The following is a 22,651-nucleotide window of genomic DNA, read 5'->3' as shown; positions in this document are numbered from 1 at the left end:
GGGAACACGTAATTGTGATCTAATTTAATAATCACCAACAACCTTATGAAGAAAGTATTATTACCATCCCCATTTTTCTGATTAGGAAGCTAATGCTGAGCCTGGTTGAGTAAGTGGTCAAAGATCACGTGGTTAGGAGAGGGGAGAACAGAGATTCAAGCCTAGTTTCTCTTTCTCAGGAGTCCATACTCTTAACCACCATGACATGGCCACATGACAATGGTTCCCAAAGCCCAGGTTATCCTGGATTGGGATGTTTATTCCTAAGATGTTCCTGTGTGGTCATTCCAGATGCAGCCAATGAAGAATCAGGAGAGAATGAAATCTCTAGTGGGAGCAAATCAACCCCTGAGAATCTTAGCCCAGTTAAGTTTTGATTATTTCCATTACGTCTAGATATCTGTAGCTCATTATTGGCCCCAGCCCAGAACTATATTAATCACTGAATAAAGCTTAATATTGGATGTAAGTGAACCCCTGGACTGCTCCAAATGAAGAAGAAATAACAAAAGAAAGGAGGGGCGGTGAGGGGTGGTGGGGCAAAGGATAGACAATAGACTATAAAGCAAATACAGCTTTCTAACTGACCAAGCAGATTCCAATTGATCACACAATCTCCAGCAGCTGGACAGGGTCCATCTACATCAGAGAGGTTGTTAATTGTCCAAAGAAAGATGGAACTATCTCCATATTTGGCTTTACTTTTGCTGGAATAGACCATAATCAGTTAGCTTGGTTATAAGGCCCTGCTGTTTTGAATGTAAAATGTTGAGTGAACTCACTGAATCAATTTGTAAATTGAAAGAAAAATGCTGACTTCCCCCAGACTAATATAATAGAACAGAAAAACGTGTCAGTGATATAAGGGGAGGGAGAAAAAACTCTCCTAAAAGGAAGGAATGAATAAACCTGCAAAATGATAGGACACACCTGTATGTCAATCAAAACTTATTAAAAGTGACCAACACCTTGACATATCCTACTAAAATTATTGAATTTCTAAGATAAGAAAGAAACCCACAAGTACCCAGGCACAGAAAGCGGTGACTTGGAATAAATAATGAAAAATCAGACTGACCTCAAACTTCTCCCATGAAACATTAGATTCTAGAAGCAAACGAAGCAGCATCCACCCTGTATACAATATGCTCCTCCTGCAGGCTCAGAGTGCACATTAGAAAGGAAAGCTTCTGCAAAGTCATGTGATGCATATGAAAAAGAATACTATCAAACATTAAGTTGTCCATACGTATTAACTTATTGACTTCTCATGGCTTCTGTAGAAGGTGATACCGTTATTTTACAGAGAGGACACTGAAGCACAAGGAACTTAGTAAACTGCCTGAGGTTACATATCTAGAAAGTAACAGATGCCGTGATTTGTACCCAAGCACTACAGCACCAGAACCTGTACTTTTTACTATGTTGTTTTAAAACTAACAAATCATCTAAAAATAAAAAGTAATGTACAAAAGATTGGTACAAGTACCAATGACAGCACTATGATCAGTCCATTTTGGACAGTTCCCACTCATCCCTCAGGTTCAGCTTAAATGTCACTCCGTAAGAAAAATCTTCCCTGTGACCTCTTCCAGACTCAGCCTACCAGTCAGGGTATAACTAGGAAATGAGGGCTCTCTAGGTATTTCAGACAAAGGGGACTTAACACAAGGAATCAGTTATGAAGGTGATGAATAAACTGTGAAGCCAAATAGGAGATAGTGAGACAAGAGATTAATAACCCAGATTAATAATGACAGGATCACTAATAACTATGTGAAAGTAAAGGACAACAGCAACAAGCAATGTCCCAGAGACCATGGCTGTTTAGAGGAATGTAGGACCACAAGTGAGGGACTTTCTGATAGGAGCTGGAAACCCACAGGAGATGCAGCTAGTGCTGGAGAGATGAGAAGGGGCAAACAGAGAAGGGAAGAAATACACTGGATTCTCTTCCCTTCCACCTTCCAGTCTCCGGCCAGTGCCTCCCACTGGCTGAACATATCCGAAAAGCATATGATCAGGGAACCTGGATAAAGTTGTCCCCTATGACACAGAGCAGAACAGAGGAAGAACGGTGACTGCAGATAAACTTCCTCTGCTACACTACCATATAGGGGTATCTACCCCGATGATATCCCTGTTGTAACGTGCCTTACCCTCGTACCCGTTTGTTCAATGTTTACCTCTCCCACCGCAATGCACCTTTTAGATCACCCTTCAGGAAAGAGCCTGTGCAGTTAGCTATCAGCCTCCAGCTGCCACACCTACTGGACCCACCATGTCATTCACACCAAGGCCAGAACTTCTCTGAGCCCATGACTAAGCACAGCAGAGAGATTAGAGCTAGGCCATTCCTGGCCAATATGGGACTCCTCTAATGAGCAATTTGCTCAAGGCTCCCCATCAGCCTATCTGAGACTTTCTCAGAGCTGCCCCATAGACTTAGGTCCTTCCTACCCAATCTTCCTTCCTGCGACATTGTCAGATCTGCATCGTGGTCTGACGATCTCCTCATCTACTCCTGCTTCCTTTTCCATTTTCCTTTACAAGCATTTCCTCCAGTAAATCTCTTGTACTTCTAATTCCATCTTGGCATGTGCTTTCCTGGGAAACCCACCAAATTATAACCTCCTGGTGAGGAGAGAATGTGTAGATCTCATTCATCGCTGTTGTCCCCTGACCCAGTGCAATACCTGGTACATAGCTGGTGCTAAATACATATTTAATGAATAATTATTAAATATTTGAAGAAATGAATTGACACCACATAATAAATCTTTAACAATAAGTATTAATCATGATTAGATTTGAAACAAGCAGTAAATCACTTGCCTTCAAATGAGGATTCATTCTGAGTCATCTTGCACTTTACAGCTTGCTCTCATACAAAAAGAATTTGTATTAATTATTAAAGAGAATAATATCCAAATATTCCTGGACTTGAGAACTTCTAGAATTCTTTCTTGGTTTCCAAGTAAAGCAAATAATTTTTAAGTTGGCATCTCAAAATTGTCAGATTTTCACTATTCACTGAAAGTTGTGTGTATTCAACAAATAGGAAACAAAGAATCCAGACAACATAAGATCAGAAGACAGGATTATTAATAGGATTATTCTGCAGTCAGGAAACTGAACACTACAGAATCCTACGTAACGACCCCTCTCCCTGTTGGCCCCTTATTTGAGTTTCACTCTCGTTTTTTTTCTTTTTCAGAAAGAAAAACATTTAAAATATCTGAAGCAAAACTGAGATTACTAAAACCAAGCACACAGTGCTAGAGAGCGCTAGCAATTTTCTTTCATCTTATTCCACAAAACCAAGAGCAAGATAAGAAGATACGATGTCAAGAGAAATAATAGGCATCATGTTAAGTGCCAACCTTTTTTAAAAAGTCTCCTTTGCCACTAAGATTAACCCCTTCCTAAGACAAAAATCTAAACTAGGCAAACACTTGCTTTTGTGTGAAATTTCTGGAAAAGTCTAGGCTTACTTTGCACAGTGACTATGCAATCATTCACAGTTCCAATGTTTACTGTTTTATGAAATTAATTATATTAAAAAAATTAAGAAAAAACACACTTGTTGCTTTTGATCCATATTTCTTGTAAATCGGTAGGTAAATCTACAGGCTTAATGAGATTCAGATTTTACTCTTTTGTCAAGACTCCTTCACAGGTGATGCTGTGAACTTCCATTGGGAGGCACACAATGTCTGGTCCTTGTCCATTTCATGATGGTAGCACACACTGATACTCAAAGCCCAATTCCATTAGGTGTGTAGAAGTTTTAAAATGCTACTGTAATATTATCTTCTCTTCATTTATTAACTGGAATACTTTATAAAGAGAAACCATCTCTTATCAATAATTTTGTTACCATAGATATAGTTAGTACAGGAAAAGCAGAATAAAAGCTGGATTCTATGAATTTACTCACCAGCTTTCAAAATAATGAATTGGATTCATAGAATCCTCCAAAAGTGATTGATGAATTTTTCTTTCTTTTTTATTTTAGTGTCATTATGAACACATTACTTCAAATATATTTGATATGTTTTAATCCATTGCAACCATTACCTTTATTCATGCACAAATTCATCCATTTTTGGCCAGTGGCAGCCTGCTCAAGTTGGTTCCTGAGTCCTTTTGAAATGATCCCAGCAGTCTTCGATAGTGGCTTTGCTTTCAAGCATGACAAGATTTATTTCCATGCTCATCTTTTGCATTTCCTGTCTCAGACCTGAAATCAGCCTCTTCACCAAGAAGTTATGGTTTAAATGTAGTAGGAAATGTGAGCTAGTAATGCCCATTTGCTGCGTGGGTTGGTCCTTGTTCTAGGCCTTTACAGAGAACAAAGGTAGGAAATATGCAATTTGGAAAAAGGATAAGATATATCATGTTTCCACATCACACTGATACCTCGGATTCAGATTCAGGACTAATGAGTCTTTACAGGTCTTGCATTGTAAATTGGCAGCATAGCATGCAATCAGAAAAACTTTGATTGTGGAAAAACAGGACCATCTTATTTCTGTAAAAAAGAGAGAGAGGAAGATAAAGATAGAGACAGGGATGAAGGAGAAATATATAGATTAGAAGAGAGTTAAAACATACCCATTAGGACAGCTATTATTAAAAAGAAAGAAAATAACAAGCATTGATGAGGCTGTGGAGAAATCAGAAAGCTTGTGCACTGTTGATGAAAATGTAAAATGGAATTACCATGATGATCCAGCAATTCTATTTTGAGGCACATCCCTAAAAGAACTGAAGGCAAGGTCTCAAAGAGATGTTTGAATACCCATATTTATAGCAGCATTATTCACAATAGCCAAAAAGTGAAGGCAATTCCAGTGTCCATCTATGGATGAATGGATAAACAAAATGTGGTATATACACACAATGGAATGTTATTCAGCCTTAAAAAAGAAGGAAGTTCTGGCACATACTATGATATGGAGAAACCTTGAGGACATTATGCAAAGTATAATAAACCAGTTAGGAAAAGACAAATCCTGTATGATCTACATATATAAGGCACTTAGAATATCAAATTCATAGGGACAGAAAGTAAAACGGTGGTTGCCAGGGCCTGGGAGGAGGGAGAAATGGGGAGTTACTGTTTAACGGACACAAAGTTTCAGCTACACAAAGTGAAGAGTTTGGGAGGCGGATGGTGATGACACTTGCACAGTGTGAATGTGCTTGATACCACTGAACTGTACGCTTAAAAATGGTTCACATGGTAAACTTCGTTTTGTGTATTTTACCACAATTTTAAAAGAGAATTAAGAGACATATCAACATATTGCAACGTGATTAGCGTAGCATAGTTTGTATTCCCCAAGGGCTTGAGATGTAATTCCATGAAATAAAACAGTAGAAACAGGGAAGTATGACGGGGAAGGAGGAAGAGCCGACAGGTGTTGGGAAGTGGCCTGCGCATAGGGGCTGATTCTGCAGGGCCTCTGAGAAGCACACAGCAGGCTACCAAGAATTGTCTTCTTACAGGACAAGAGAGCAAACCCTACTCCGCAGGCTCCTGCTCCCTATTAGTTGTGTTGCCCCTGGGCTTTTATGACCCCCACTTTGGGGATGCATTGTGCATCCAGTCGTGTGCTGTCTCCTTTGGTGCAGAAGGACATGAGACTCGTGCTTAGGGTGAGACACTACCAGTAGGAGAGGATCTGAGCTCACCTGAAACTGTGAGGCTGAAATTGGAAGAGGCTGAGACAATGTAGCCTGGACACCCTGGGCCTCTCCCACAAAAGACTGGCAATAAATAAGGATACCCACTGCATATTGATGACCCAGAGGAATGATCATTAGCTTTTCTTAGATGTGATCATTGTGTTGTGGTATGTTTAAGAGCAAGAAAGAAACTTCTTGTTTTATAGATATATTCCGGAATATTTACAGATGAGCTGATAGGATGTCTGGGATTTACTCCAAAATAATCAAAGAGGGAAACTTCCCTACTTCAGTGGGGAATACAGAAATAAAATTGGCCATGAGTTAATGCTTGTTAAAGCAAAATAATAAGTACATGAGGTTCACTATAATATTCTTTATACTTATCTGTGCATTTAAAATTTTCCATAGTAAAACATTTTTAAAAAATATAATTGTTTGACATCATTTGTAAAGATAGCCTCCTAAATTCACTGAGGTCAAAATGTTTATCTTTCTCTGTGGCCTGTTTTTGCTGGTTAGTCATGACAATATTTCTCATTCTCAAATCTTGAAGGATTTCTTACATGTGGGTCTCGTATTCTGAAAAAGGTCATTTCCAACTACAAAGTTTGAAAGTGTTTGCAATTAAATTCATAATTAGACTTTAAAGTAAACATTAGTTGCTCATGCAGTGCAATTATTTACTACCCATACTTTTTTACTTGTTTCCTGCTACCACAAAATACTGTAAGATTTAAACATGACTTTTATGACTCATAACATTCACTACAGATTGACATAATAAACTTTAAAATAAGAAAGCCAACAAGCTTTGTTGTACTGTGGCCACAAGTTCCAAAAACTAAGCATTGAGAGATGGGAAATCTGGACCTGCTATAATCACCCCATGTGTTGTTTCCTCAGCAAACTTAAAAACATGCCCTAAAAGTCAAATAGATACCTTGTGTTACCTTTTCTGGAGAGTTTCCTATTCTGCATTATGGCATTTCATCTGTTTCTACTTTGGTTGTAATTCTTTGGTGCAAAGCAGCAGGAACCAACTGTTGCTTACTTAACCTAGAAAGAAAATTACTGGAAGGACATAGGATGGCTTACAGAGCGGAAGGAACAGCTGAAGAACCGAGCTTGACAAAGGGCAGAGACCTGAGCAGCATCAGATGTTGTGGTAGCAGGAACCAATGGGTGGTATCTCAGGGCACCACCATCACAGCGAATGGCCTAGAATTAGTTCCAGGCTTTCTGTCACTCTCCTCAAGATTCCTTTTCCCTGGAAGTCTCAGTGGTAGAGTTTAGGCCAGGACCCTCCCTTGATCTGGATTGATAACCTAGCCTGGCTATATCCCTGAGGAGGAGTATTTCCCCAAAGCAAAAATAGGGCCAACAAGGAAGGAGAGTGGAGAATGCAGGCTGGGCAGGAAAAATCAGCAGAGGCCTCTGCTATGTCCCTCACCGACCTGCAAGAGACTCGTTTATCTCTATCCCCAGAACACGGCTCAGTGCCTGCTTGTGGAATGTGCACCACGGATGTTGACGCTGGACCAGAGTAGATATTGCCAAAAGCATGGACCTGGGCTGTAGAAAGGCAATGCCACGCAACACAACTTGACTAAGTTAGATGTGTTGGGAGACAACAGAGGAACCCAAGCAGCTTAGAGAGCCAAATGGAAATAAAACGGGGAGAAGAAACGAGAGAGAAGCACACTTTAGGTCAACCACACAACCCCATAGCAATCAGAGGCAGCACATCCCTTTGAACAAAAGTCTGATAGGATTGAAGACCAAGGAGCTGCATGCACATGCATAGCAATTAGACTATTTCTTAACTCCTTGAGTCCATACGCTTGTTTGTACATGGTACCCTCAATGTTAGGACAAAGCTACAAACAATATGAGACTGCCAATAGTGACTAAAGTATTTCCTACTCTGTGTGCAGTGAATTATTGATCACATATTGACCTGGTAGATACCTCCCTACATATCTTTGTCAGTATTATCATTTTCGAACACGAAGGGCAGAAATACTTTGTCATTAGTGTGAAGGACTTCCATATATTGCAGGGGCACAATTAGACAAAAGGCATTCTTTATTGACATTGAGAATGTTATATGAGCAACTATATAAAACTTGCCAGCGCCTGGCCATTTCTAAATCAACGTGGTAGTCCGTTAAGGTTAACACGCAATTTAATGGAAGGCTGCATGAAGCTCTTCTTAAATACAGGTAACTTTAGCAGCAACATACGTGCAGGAGTAAATATTAAGTCTCAGACTCCATTCATTCAAAACATGATCATATGCAGTGGACTGAAATCATTTTGCACCATAACATGTTTGAAAAATAAGTCACTGAAATAATGTTCATATTCTAAGACAAATGTCAATAAAAATGCTGGACAATTCTAAAACAACCAAAACGTGCTTTCTCTGTACAGACATAAATCCACTCAAACACTAAAGAGAAAGTTAGTTCTACATTATCCTTTATTGGCTTGTTCTGGAGAGTTTAAATACGTCTGCACTTTTCTAATTATTTTTGTTCCTCTGCAAAGATGTCTGATCAGCCAGTTAAATCAAAGTTGTTTACTAATAGCCTTCTGTATATCTAGAGGCACTGGCATATTCGAAAGTACATCCCTTCTCCACTAATTGTGTTTTATTTGAAAATGGCTTCATGGTCTCTGTTAAGAGAAATCCTACATGTCAATTCTTCAATTCAAGCCAATCTTCCAAAGAAAAAATTTTCTTTAGAGAAGAGAGGAATAAAGGAGAAAGAAAGTCTTTCACACATAGAATATGTTCCAGAAGTGCTCGCAGAATGAACAGTGTCAGGGCTCCCAACTTGAGCCTCTATTGCTGCTGCATTTCAGAAAATTCTGTCCGGACCTCTCAGGCAATCTAGTAAGGAGAGACTGACAGAACTTTATTTGCTTCAGGGGATGAAGAACTTTCCAGAATAAGCCATCTTAAGAGAATAAACATGACCCCAAAACAAGGACTCGGTTGCTGAAGAGAGGACCCTGGTGCTGACACTCATCTCTTCCTGTTCCCTCCCTCTGGGTGCCTGTCTGGTACCTTAGAGGAGAGAGGGCTCCAGGTGAAGCCCCAGTGTCCCATTCATAAAATTCCATACGGATAGTGGCACCAGCAGTGCCATGTCCATACACCCTGGAAGATTCTAGCTTGAAGTGGGAGAGAGGTCTCATCCCCCACTTTGCCGCAGACCCTCCTGCAGTTTGGCCACTGAGAGGGCTCTGTCCTGTCCCTCGTGTGCCCATCAGGAGGCCGCAGTGCCTGACTGGGTGAGCCGAGCAGCCACCTGATGGCTGAGCATCTCACAGAAACGTGTGGGAACCCCTGGAATTACCTCTTCACGGGAGCACAGCATGTGGCCTGAGCAGGTATCAGCGAGAGCGTGTAAAATTGGGGATATTACTGATAATGTGACTCCATTGTACCTACAGCTCAGGGAACAAATTACAGTCACTTTAAAGCATCTTTCCCTTCACAAAATTTGATTTCAATCAAAATGAGGAGACTGCGATGTCACAGAAGACTGTGATATATCAGGACAAAGGGTAACTATGGGAAATATCTGGATTTATCCTGGACAACGATCTGTGATAATCACCATTTTTCTTTGAGTTCCATGGTTGCAGTGAATCAATCCAATTCTAAGCTCCTTAAAAATTTGCTTGATTTTTTAAAAAATACTCATTCTGGATAGTTTCTTTCAACCATTTTAATGTCATCTTGTTCCATCATATCTGATAAGCAAAAAAAGTAACTCAGGTTGACATCCTCCCTACCAGAGACACAGAGCTATTGAATTATCTAAAGATGGTTCTAAATACCAGCCTTTAAATGATAACTGATCTGCAAAAAGCAAGCATTGTTTCCAACATGCCATGTCACATTTCTAACTCTTCACTCTGCATTGTGCTACATCCTGCAATGTCAGCTAACGTGGAAAGCAGCAGTACACAACATGACGGGGTGACTTAAAATTGAATGAAAGCCACTATTCAGGCTGAGAATCCATTTTATGCCATCCATTAGGAAAAATATAAGGACAAAGAATGAAAGGTTATTTTCAGAAACCATTGTTTGAAATAAGCTACGCTTCCTTGAACACTTACAGAAAATGTCTCTCTCTTCTCTGTATCTTTACTCTGTGATTTATTATTGTAAAAGCCAATTTAAAAGATAAATCCTATGCCATTTCCCTAATCAACTTGCACTTATACATGCTGTCACCCCATTCCGTAATATAGTTTTTGGCTTGCAATCGTGGACCTTTTAAAATTCTGGAGTTGGAAAGGACCTGGGAGATTATATAGGTCAACCCATTTACCATGCTGATGGGGAAACAGAGCCAGGATGTAAAAAGATTTGTCCAAAGTCACATTGCTAATTAGTGGCAAAGTTCCTGCTAGAACCTGCATCCCCTTTCAGTCCACATCTTTCAAATACACCGTGTGGGGGGTAAGCTGTTCTGAGGACCAGCAGCAGGCCAGAGGGCACCCTGAGATTATTTACAATATAAACAGCAGACAATTAGACCTACCATGCTTTGAGTGAATTTCTGCTTTATTTTCACTTCTTGTCCCATTTCAGTGACTGAAGATTGTTTGTTATTTACTTAGAGTAGTCAAGACACAAAATCCTGTGAATCTGATAAAATCTGCTGTGTAATAAGCCAAAAATAAAATCAATGGAAAGCCCCAGAAAAGACCAAAGAAAACAGAGAAGGCAAGGAATTTGGAGAGGAGATAGTACTGATCACCTCCTAGCTATTGTTCCCATTTTTGAGATGAGAAAACCAAGGATCGGAGCCGGTTGCTTGCCCAAGGTGACCAGGCAGCAAACATGTATCAAAGTTTCTCTCCGCTACCTTTCCAACAGTCACCAACCAGACCTTTCACAACTTCTTCTCAACCACCTTCCCAATATAAATAACCCTTAAACCAAATTTATCCGTTCAAGTTAGGTCGTGAGAGATGATGAAAGGGAGGAAGGATAAAGAGTAGAGTCATATCCTAGAGAGGCGCTTCTAAAGGCTGGCTGTGTTTCTGGGGGTAGGAGAGACCTGTATGCAGGGATTCAGGAGAACTACGATCTCCCCTCCCATCTACCACCAAGGCCTAAAACAGCAATCGCTGCTTTGTGTGAAGGGTTTTTGTTCCTTGTGCACCAATTGCCCATCCTGAAGTGTGCATGTTACCTTCCGTGTTGCTCCCATGAACCTAACCAAATTCAGTTTTGTATTTGCCTCTCTGCTAGAGGCTCTCAGCTCTGTGACTATGACTCTCATTCCCAAACTTGCTTTCCTTTTTAAACGTACACAAATCATTTGTTTAATAATATGCCCTCCCTTCTTGAAAATGGAGACATTTACCTCGTTTAGGGCTGTTAGCATTTCCCCATCGTCTCTGCTACCTCAAGTGCTCTCACACAGTGATTCAGGTCTCCACAGGAACTGGACACAGGCATCTAGACCTGAAAGTCAGAACAGTGCTCTCGCATGATCTTTTTCCAGATCTTGGCCTTCCAATTCTCTTACCAATTGTCCTTCCACCCTTTCTAGTCTGAAAGTTCTGCTAACCTAGGAGACCGATGGAAAGAGGACTTGAAAGAGTGGGCTTTCTTGATGGTCATTGACCTTGACTGCCACTCCCAACACTGAGTACAGCGGTAACTTTAAAAGCCTCTTGTCCTCTTTGGCGTTTTTCAAGTCCCCTTTCTTTCTGAGTGAAGGTTCCTGTGTGTATTTCATGCTTATCCTAGGTCACTTACTCATTCTTCCTTTTGTTGAGCACGGCCTTTTAACCTCAGACAACCCAAGTGGTTGGTCCTCAGCCAGCCTTGGAGACTCCACAGACCCTACCCTTCCGATTTCTTCCTGAGGAAAGGCGTATTTCAGAAGTAGACTTTCAGACTTGCGTTTTCAGAGCCTCCTTTTTCTCCTGAGCCACCTTGCCCATTAGAGTCTTGGCTGTGCAGAGTCTTGAGGCAGAAGGAAACATCGCCTGTTCCAAGACCTGAAAGGTGGTGGGAGATGAGACTAAAGTGGCTGAGGCAGGGGTTAAGGAGTTTGGCATCTTGACCTTCAGCCTTCTAACACTAGCCCTAATAATAATTAGAATGACGTCTTCACCTTCCTCTCTTCTGCTGATCACCATAAGCCCACTTCTCGACCTTGAAGGGAAAGGAAGAGGAGAGAGGTCTCAGGACTCTTGAGAATAAATATTGTTAACATTTCTGACTGAAACTATTGTGAGGCAAACTAACGGCTAGAGTGAGATTTCATCTGCTCCGCAGGGCTCTGAGCGGCCAATAGCCACTTTATCACAAACAGCAGAGCGACCTACAACAAAGTGTGAGTTCTCACACCTCAGGGAGGGAATGCACTAATCCTGTGTGGATGAGAGGTCCCTCCATTTTTACATCTGCCATTCATGGAGGCTCCCATGTGCACTAAAACTTGCCCCAACTCCAAGCCCCATTTGGACCCAATGATTCATCATGGATGCTGAGTTGTGGCAAGTGAGCAACAGTACCCTGAAGACTCTCTCTGCCCACCTGTGAGTCACACCTTCTGTCCCCAGGCATCATGTGACCTCTATTCACTGACTCATCACTGCCAGTAGTGGAGATGCCAGTGGAGACAGGTGTTCCTGCTGCTCCTTTTGACGCCACAGTGCCCCCAGACGGCTGTCAGAAATCAGTGACTGAGTGTCTCATGCCTTCTTGCCCGACCCTCGTCCACCTCCTTCCCAGGGCCTATTTCCTCACTATAAAATTGGAGGACTCTGTGCACACTCCAGAGAGGCTTCCAGATATGGTACTCACCACTCCAGTAGCCACTACTTTAGGAAACCAGCCTGGCACCTCTGAGAAGGAGCAATCCACAATGGAGAGCCTCTGCTCCCTTTGGGCTCTGTGGCTAAATGCACAGGAGCAAGACTGGGAGGATAGTTTCAACTGTTGTCAGAATTTTCCATAATCTGTTAAATAGTTGCTTTTGCAATATGCATAGTTCCAGTCCTTGGATGGGGAGCCCTGTGCCAAGTTTCATGGCTGTTTTTTAAAGATGAAACCCAAAAAGTATATGTATGCTCCAACATGGCTGCAATTTTAGCAGTTCAGAGAACACAGCAAGATAAATAACCATGCCATGAGAAATTACAGCATTATGTACTGCAATAAATATGACAAATGATAGGCCAGATATTCATTGGCTCATAACAGTTGGCAGGCATAACCATCTGTGGATCCAAAGTTCGAACTATTTGTTTTCTCTCCTACAGCTGCCTTGATCTTTGTCTACCTCGGCTGGAACCTCTGGTCTTCAAGGTAGCCTGCACAGCCTTGCAAAAGCTTTGACTTTATTAGATTTTAATTAAGAAATACAGGTATTGCCACAGAAAAGGCAAAACTCTCTGTGTGTATGAGAGAGAAAACCCATCAAGAGATCTCCTGTCCCTTTCTTAAGGTAGAGAAGCTTTTTCCTTGCAAAGAATCTGAAAGCAGGAGAGGCAAACCTAAGGATAATTAAGAAAAATGATGGTGTTTGTTGCCACCAAAGAAATAAATCTTCTGTGCCTCTCATTTATTTATTGATTAAACAAGGAACCCTACAATGGATTTAAGTTCCTGCTTTTGTCACTAGAAAGGTAACACTGAACTCCATTATTTCACTATGTGAAATGCTAATCTATATTTCTCATTTAGAATCTAAACCCTCTGCTTGGTTGAAATCTCACAGCTTATACCACTGATAAAAGAAAGTCTAATGAGCCCTAATGTCGCCACAACAAAGCTTGCCCAATTAGACCAGCTGTTTCACAGAAAAAAAGTACACTGCGAACTTCGAATGCAGAATCTTGACAGTTTGGAGTTGAAAAATCCATGCTAAGAAAAATCAGATTTTTAAACAGGTGTTTTTCTAAGCATAGCTACATCCTGCTCTTGATTCTCCCTTCTTAGCCCTGTGCTAGGATATAGAGAAGGATTTCATCAGAAAGGTGGAGAAAAGGATTTTTCAGGCAGTGAGAGATGCTAACAGAGTTCCCTGTGATAGGAACCTTTGCCCCAGTTACAAATCTGACCAGGGAGTGAGACAGACCTGGGAGCAGGACAACTGATTTTCTGATTACTAGGTATTTTGGTTTTGGGACAAATGTTTCTCTTTCAACACTTATTAAAATACAGCAAAATACCCACACCCAAGAGCAAAATTCTTTCTACCTTCTTTACACACGAAACACCAAACCAAACACTTATCAAAGGCAGATTTTGGAAAAACAGAAACTGCAGCATATGAGAGCACTCTGCTCCCATTTCTCATCCAGGTACGACACCATCAAATCAACATTGGGACAGTAAAATAAATCTCTTCAGCAATGTTTATTGACCAATGTGCGTTGAGCATCTTCTATGCACAAGGCAACAAGAAGAGTCTGTGGGGATAAAGATAAACCAGACACGGCCCACCCTTTAAAGCTTCCAGTCCATGAAGAAGAATCATTCTACCACAGGGCAGAGAGGCCTAAATTGTGCATGAGGGACAGAGACAGTGCTGGAGGATCAGAGGAGAGACACGGTCAGCTCTGAGGAGAGAATGAGGGAAGGCTTCCTGGAGGAGATGGAACTGGAAGAAAGGCAAGACTTGAACGTGCTGACATGGGGAAGTAGAAGGGCACCCTAGACAGAGGAAAAAACACAAAAACACAAGAACAGGAAGGTAGAGAAGTGCTTTTGAGCCAAGCAGAGTAAGAAAATGAGCAAAGTACCAGGTGTGCAAACAAGCATTGAAAATCATTTGTTCACAAATACTAACTGAACATTCCTCTTGGCATCTTTCTGGCACTCTTCAGGGCTCTGAGGAGACACTGGTGAACAAAAGAAGCAAAATCCTGTTCCACAGAGTTATGTCCTAGTTGGGGAAGATATATATTGAAAAAGACAGCTATGTAACCCATCAGATGTTTTTAGATTACACAAGTATTGGAGAGCAGGGGCTCTAGCGGGTGTTCAGGGAGCTTCTCCAATAAGGTAATTCTTGAGCAGGAGTCTAAAGTGAAGGGTGCGTTAAGTGTCTATTTTGGGGAATTATTATCCAGGCAGAGCCCCTGAGGTGAGACATGTCTGATGTAGTGTGTGGTTAGGGACGGAGAAGGCCAGGATGGCAGGGCAACGGTGAAGGAGGCAGGAGGTGATATCAGAGAGATGGCACAGGAGGTCACGTCCTTGGGGCTTGTCTGCCGGAGTTAAGACTTTGGATTTTCCTCTGAGTGGGATGAGAAGACATTGGAGAATTTAGAGCAGAGGAGTGGACTGACCCACCTTACATTTTGGGATGAGTATGTGGCTGCTACATGGAGGATAGATGGAATCCAAGAGACCAGTTAGAAGGCCACAGCAACGGCTTGGATAAGAGATGACGGTGGCATGGATGAGGAGTACATTGTGAATGTGAATATTGTCAGGTCAAGAAGATTGAAAATAGCATTTATAGGGTGCTTATTCCTAGCCTAAATTGGCCAAATGTTTCCCTCTTTATTTAACAAAAGTTTACCTCTATAGTTGCAAGTTCATTTTGAGCCTGAAAGACAATCATATCATTCAAAACATACAAAGAGCAAAGTTAGCTGGGATTACTCAGGAGTCTCAGGTGTAACATCAACCTCTCCAAGCCGGGTGAAGAGTGAATTGCAGTGAGGTTCCAACTAATTTGACTGACAGCATTAATGACGTGGTGGCACTGGACCTTCTCATCCAGGGCTTTGGGACTCCAGTTCTCTCTATTTACAGCTAAAATGGTTCCTAGGTTAAAAAGCCAACTGCACTCCTCTACTCCTCCAGTTAATGTGAACTACTAAAAGTAATAATGTGGTCTTTGTGTCTAATAGCCATGTCTTCTTTCCTAGTCGATTCAGCATAAAACGCCTCCAAGATGATAGATCAAGAAATGTGTGGTGGCAGGTGCTGTTTCTGCTGCCAAGCAGCCGAGAAGGAGCAGAGAGGGACTGATGGTCATTTACAACCCATAGCTAGTGCTGCCGCAGGAAAGGTCTGCTTGCCACATCCTTCCACGTGACTTAGGGATACAGCTCTCCTCACTTAGTCCCGGTGCCCTCACTTTCTCCCTCCCCCTTCAGGGCATCACTTGGATTTCTATTTTTCCCACATCTCCTATCACGGCTTCATTTTACTATTAACACAAGTCATCGTGTCATGGGAGAGGTGCTTGCTTGATGGCTTGGGTATCTCAACAGTCTCATGATTGATAAGCTCTTAAAATCACCCAGGTAAAAAGTGCTGCAGCAGATGCCTCGGATAGAACAGAGCAGACAGGGAAGACCATGTTTCCAAATGCCTGCGGCAACCTCTAGGTCAGTTTCCTTCTCTGACCCAAAAATAAAAAAGGAAGGAAAGGAATCCACCAGCATAATGTGATGAGAAATGCAGGGTGATGTGTCAGAAATAACAATGCAGGTCAAGCTGGCATTTGTTGTTACTGAAAGTGATGAGCGATATTCCTTCCCTATAGCTGCTTCTGCTCCTCCAAGAAAAATAAGTCTATATCAGTCATTATCTTTCAATAGAGCAATAGAATATGAGGGTTTTTTCCTGTTATGAAATGACGGCAGCATAATAAAATAAGGAGGGCTATTTTCTCTTGGTATGTGACATTATTTTTTAAAAACAGCAACTACTCACATAATTCCATACTCAAAAACACTTTGAGTGATTTTCGAGCTTTAAGGAACATGTGAATCACCCGAAGATCTTGCTAAAAATTAGATTCTAGTTCAGAGGGTCTGGGGTGCGGCCTAAGAGTTTGCGTTTCTAACAAGCTCTTAGCTAAAAGTCAATGCTGTTGGTCAGCCAATCACATTTCACGTAGCAAGACATTAAAGAGTGTCTTTAAAATTGCATTTTTGATTACTGTGTATTTTATTTCATTTTCTAGAATATGCTAATTTCTACTAGATTTGGATTTGGATCAGGACCCTTGCTCTCCCAGTGCTTGAAAGTTCTCTGATAACGACATTGGAATATCTCAACTTTTTAACAATTGTGGTTGGCCATCTATTACTATTCACAGTGTTCACTAGATCCTTCATGACTCACGCTCTGCATTTTGTTAATATGTAAGTCACTATGCTGATGCGTTGAAGTGGGGAAATTTTCTTCCTTAACCCTTGAAAAAGTGAGTAATTAAATCCTTTTGAAATCCAATAAGCAAGAGTCAGATTGTTAAGAAATACTATATTTCTTTGGAAAATATTAAAGCTATAACTATCACGTTTCTGGAGGGCAAAAGCAAAATGCTATTTTACTTGTTCCTTGTTAGAGCAAGAACTATGAAAAATCGTGGAAGGGAACTTAGAATAAAAATAATTTTACTTTACATTTTGATTTAGATCCTCTAATTTCAAAGAAAGTCTTTGAAGATGGATTGATTTTGATAATTTCCTGCATTCCACTTAACGTCACCTGGAGCCAATCAAGAGAAATCAGAATATCTTGCTCCTACATTTGGGTGTGAAGCGAAAACAACACCTTTATATTTTAAACTTCACTGTTTCTGAAAGTGAGAGGCTGAGAGGTTGAAAGTTCTGGCTTCATCCATGCACAGAAGAAGAGAACACAGCATTTGGCCCACAGATAGTTCAAATCCGATTTGCTAAGCTCGTAGTTCTGTCTGAAATCTCTCTTAAGTAGAATCTGTTGATCAAGCCCAAGCGTGTCCTACAGTTCCAGTTCGTTTTGCAAATAAACATCCTCTAAAGTCTGTGGTTGAAAATATTTCATTTCCTTAAAACCCATGCCAACTTTAAGATTGTCCATTTATTTTCAAATTGCAGAGTTGGGATGGTATTTGAGTATGCAGGAGGATATATTGCTCAATTGTCATTTAACCATAGATTAAATGTCTGCATAAAAAAGAATGCATTTTACAATTTTCAAATTGATGAAAGTTTTATGGGGAGATGTAATGAGAATAAGGATGTATTTTATGCAGGAGGAAATGCGGTCTGGCACTGAGAACCGTAGACAAGGATTTAAGAGTCTAGGATTGAATTGGTGGCATCACTAAAGATGCCTTCAGGCATGGATGCTCCAAGGTAGGTCAAAAGAGCATCAATTGAATCATAAATGCTCACCGCTTCCTTTGTAACCTCAAAGACTTTCTGGTTCCCAAGTGGAAGGAGAAGGCAGGATCACCTCAGATCTGGCTGTGTGAAGTTGGGCACAGTATTGAGAAGAGTATAGCATAATGCAGAGGTAGCATAACATGGGGGTCAGAGGCATGGACTTCCCGGTCAGATTGCCTGCATTTAGATCCACAAACTAGCTGTGTGACCTTGGGCAGGTTACTTAACTTCCTTGTGCCTCAGTTTCTAAGCTATAAAATGAAAACGATAATAGTATCCACCTCTACCTTGTAAAGTTCTTACAAGTGTTAAGTGAGTGACATTTGTATAATGCTCAGATCAGTCCTTGGTGTGAGGATAAGCACTCCGTGTTTGTTAAATAAGTGAATAAATAATAAAGCTAAGTGGCTTAGGCATACATTCTCTAGAGTCATATTTCCTAGTTTCAAATCTCAGCTCTGCCACTCCACTGGGCAAGTTATTTGTCTAGTTGAGGAGTAGGTTACTCACATAATACTATCTGCCATTATATAAGTGGTGTTGGGTAAGTTAATAGCCTATCTGAAGCTAGGTTTATTAACATAGCAGTATACTTTCTAAGGCTGATGTTTATTAGCTACCTCCCCCATACTGGTCTTATCATCAAATTTGATAAGTATGTCTTTAACTTACTGAAAAATGATTTAAACAAGTAAGAGCCAAAGAAAGAAAATGAAACAAAAAACTCCGTAGTGTAACACGAGCAGCATTCTTCCAGGTTAACATCCACACATTAATCACCCCTCTCTGGGCACAGTCATTCATTAATTATCACTCTGCTTCACGGTGCTGTCACGAAGCCCATATCTGACTATTTAACTCACAAAAATAATGTCTTTTTACTGCATGTTTTCCAACGCACTGTACACAACAATAACACCTCACATTTATATAGCACGTTAATGTTTTGCAAAGCCTTTCACAGCCATTATTTTATTTAACTAGACATATCATAAGAGGATCATTTGTCTTTGAAAAAGTAGCTTTGAGGAAATTTCCAAATTTAATTTAAAACCATACTTCCACTGCTACCGGGAGATATTGACAACAGTATTCCCATCACGAGTTCCTTTTAGGTGATAGACTGTAGTCATTGCGTCTCTGGATGTTTGCTCCAGAGGGCAAAGACACCCCAACACCAGAAGAGCGCTTCATGTTCTCTCCGCTGCTCTTCTCTCTGCTTCCATCCAACCCTGTAGTGCTTATTATTTTGAAAATGTCTCTACTTGAATCAAAAGTAAATTCTTTTGCAAGAATTTGTTTTCACTTATTCAAAACTCCACACATTTACTATTACTGTAGATTAGTCCATAACAACCTCTCCTTGAACCCAGTACCTCAAGGTAATGTGTCCTCTGCCTCCTCCACATTTAGTCGGTGTACAATCTCAACATTAGTGTTGCCCTAACACCCCTAGATCCATTTCCTCTTCAGCCCGACTACAATCTCCTGGACCAAGAATTACTCAATTACTTATTACTTGGATTTCTTGTTTCCTTCATTAAATGAGTAAATATATGACTCACCTACTTTCAAAAGGCATTTGAGGTGACTTAAAAACACATGAGCTACCAGGGCTTTAAAAGGAAGAACAAAATAGAGACCTTCCAAGTCTCTCTCCTGCTGTCGCTCAGCTTCGCCTTCTTCTTTCTCACCCATTCTGCACACAGAAACCACTCACTTCGCCTGGCTGTCCAGTTGCAGCCTTCATCTCTCTCTGTGAAGAGGCTGTAAACTTGGACCATGGACCACAGAATCTTCTCAAGATCTATTTTCTCCTACTTTCCCCAGCCCAGAATCTTCCATTTCAGACAAACAGGCCCCTGAAAACTCCATGTGCCTGGTTCTCCCTCTCCTGCCTTCATCTCCTTCCCAAGATTGTTTATTTTATTCATTTAATAAACATTTGTATCAAGTTCTTTGTCCGTCCCTGTTCGAAGTACATTACATAGATTAGCTCATTTAATCCTTATAACAATGCCCCTGGGTAGAATTACTATGCATCTTACAAATGGAGACACTCACAGAAGAGAAGTGAAGTGGCTTACATAAAGTTTCAAGCTGAGTGGCAGAGCCAGGGTGGGATTCTGGCAACTGAGTCTAGAGTCCATGCTCACCTCAACTCTGCCTCGATTGGACTCTGTGATGCATGTTGATCTGCCTGAAGGCCCCTTAGGCTCTTACAAGGTCAGAGGGCACGCTGCTCTTATATCCCAAGCAACTCTGAAGCAGTTGTGTACCTCCACATAAGCTTCAGTAGCTGGTGAGCCACCAGCATGAAAGAAATAATAACTTGAATTTACTCAAAATAAGTGTCACGGACCCTAGTATTTCTGTATTCTGTGAAGAATGTAATTTTTGCGTTGATCTTCATGAACAACATCTGAGCGTAGAGATGTGAATGCATTGTCTAGATGTGGAGGGAAATAAAAATGAAATAGAACTAAAACTACATCCCAGACTTGAAACAAAAAAGGCTTTTCTGAGTTTTTTCTTTTGGGGAAAAAATATAACGCTGGCAGGAAAATAGAGAGGGAGATAATTTAAAAAGAAATGGCAATGCCCAGTTCTACTTAGTACCCATGTTCTTCTCTTCCACTAAGCCTCGATAGTAAAACCAGAGAAAGTATCTGGCAATTACAGAGACCTTCCTTGTCACCAGTCTAAGTGTTTTCCTCTCTGGACTTTTGTATTGTTTTCATTATTTCATACTGCCTAATAAATCACCAGCAATGTACTGGCTTAAAATATTTATGATCTGGAGCACCACAGGATCAGTGAAGGATAGCAAATTTCTGTCAAAATAACTCAACTCCATTGATTTTGCATGAAACCAGGCTTTGCCAATTATTATCTGTCTCTGAAGGAGGAAAAAAAGGAATAAGTGTGATTCTTCCCCATTTCTCTCTTCCTCCCCACCAACACCACTGCCCAAAGCTCAACAGTTTCTCAAGGGGAACCTCCCTGCCTCCACCACTGTCACAAAGAAATGCATTATGCCATGTGAGGAGCAATTTTCTTCTCTAAGTGGGCAGCAACTGAATATTAAAGCATGTTACTTAACACGGAGAATATGCTGTAAGCTTTCGCTTCTCAAAAATTAAAAATTCAAGATTGGTGAAAAAAATCATGATATATTTTACCTTTTCCATTTAAATATTTTCTTAAATTTTCAAAAATATGTTTTGTCGAATTTTTGGAGCATATGTTGGAGTTATAAGGTGTATTGTGTCATTTTATTTGTTCTTATCAACACATGAAATAAAATATATCTAACGTATTTATGGCAGTCCTTATGAGAAAGCATCAATAAGATGTAGCCTATATCAAGGCAAGATTGTCATTCAATAATACATTTATGAGGGGAGGGGAGAATATGCCTGAGCACTAAATTTTATAGACACCCTAAAATTTATAACATTAGTACATGATCAAGAAAGCACCACAAATAATTGAGTGAGGAATAGTTCCCTCACTGTGGGGAAAATTAGCTGTTGAGGGAGGGCTGTCCTTGCCTTTATCACATATCAAAATGTATTTAGAACTATAGATTTAAAAAATTAAATGTAAAAATAAAACATAAAATACCTGAAAAAAATACAGTAAATATTTAAGCCCCTGAGTGGGCAAGAATTTCTAAGCAATAGGAAAAATCATATGGGTAATGGTAACTATTTTACTAGATGATTTTTAATTTTCAAATGTCCAAAACTAGCATTAGTATATTAAAAAATAATATATTGAGGAAGTATTTGACAAAATTCTAGTATATGAAATGTTACATGGAGGGTTTTGTGAAAGCTTTTCTTTAGTAAGAAAAATACTAAAACAGTACTAGAATAATGAGCAAAGAATATGAATAAATAATTCATAAAAGAGCAAATACATGAGACCAATTAATATAAAAGAAAATATTTTCTCCTCACTAATAATTAGAACTACTAAGTAAAAGCAATATTTTCCAACTATCTTATTAAAGGATTTTTAAAATTAAAACATTCAATTGTGATGACTGTGAGGAGAAAAACAATCTCAAAGATTGTGCCATGTGTATAAACTAATGTCATCTTTCTTAAAAGCAATCTGGCAGTAAAGATCAAGAACTTTAAAAAAAATTAGACACTTTAGCCCAATAATCCTTCTTACAGGAATCTAGCTGAAGGCACTAAAAAGCATTTATGTACTGGAATATTCATCATAGCAGTATTTGGTAGCAAATTTTCTAACAATGAAGGAATAGATTTAAAAATTGGTATATCCATGATAGAACACTATGAAATTATTTTTAAATTGATAATTTAAAGGAACATTTTATCACTTGAAGTAATGTTTTCAATATGTAAATAAGGCAAACTAGCAAGATACTAGACTGTACAAAAATTGATCTCAATTTTATATAAAAATAAGCATGCATTAAGGCATTAAAAAGGCCAGTATGTTAATAGAGATTACCTCTGAGTGATGAGATTGTAAATCATTTTTATATTATTTTTTATACTTTTCTGCATTTCTATAGTGATACTGTATTACTCTTACTATCAGAAAAAATTAAGATCTTACTTGTATGTTCATGGATAGAAATATACTTAAGGTATGAAGACTAGTATTCTGCGATGATTTAGAAAACTGAAGCCAGACCCACACATAAGCAAAGTGCATGATTGCTTCTAGTAAGACTGAAAATTTACCAAAAACAAATCCCCAAAATGATCTCTCCCAGTCCTCTTACTGACCTGCAATTATTGCTGGG

General features: G+C 40.0%; 1 long non-coding RNA gene across 1 annotated transcript; it reads right to left on the bottom strand.

The window, feature by feature from the left end:
• Positions 1–3,991: 3,991 nt before the first annotated feature.
• LOC139076838 (uncharacterized) lies at positions 3,992–11,231 on the bottom strand. Its single transcript, XR_011528835.1, has 2 exons — positions 11,094–11,231; positions 3,992–4,534 (listed from the first exon to the last, which is right to left on the bottom strand). It is a non-coding gene; the product is annotated as an uncharacterized lncRNA (long non-coding RNA).
• Between the last annotated feature and the right edge of the window lie 11,420 nt (positions 11,232–22,651).

This window comes from Equus przewalskii, chromosome 17 (genome assembly GCF_037783145.1).
Source record: "Equus przewalskii isolate Varuska chromosome 17, EquPr2, whole genome shotgun sequence".
Classification (NCBI taxonomy): Eukaryota; Metazoa; Chordata; class Mammalia; order Perissodactyla; family Equidae; genus Equus; species Equus przewalskii.
Note: the sequence above shows the minus strand (reverse complement) of the source record. Positions and strands in the feature narration are given on the sequence as shown.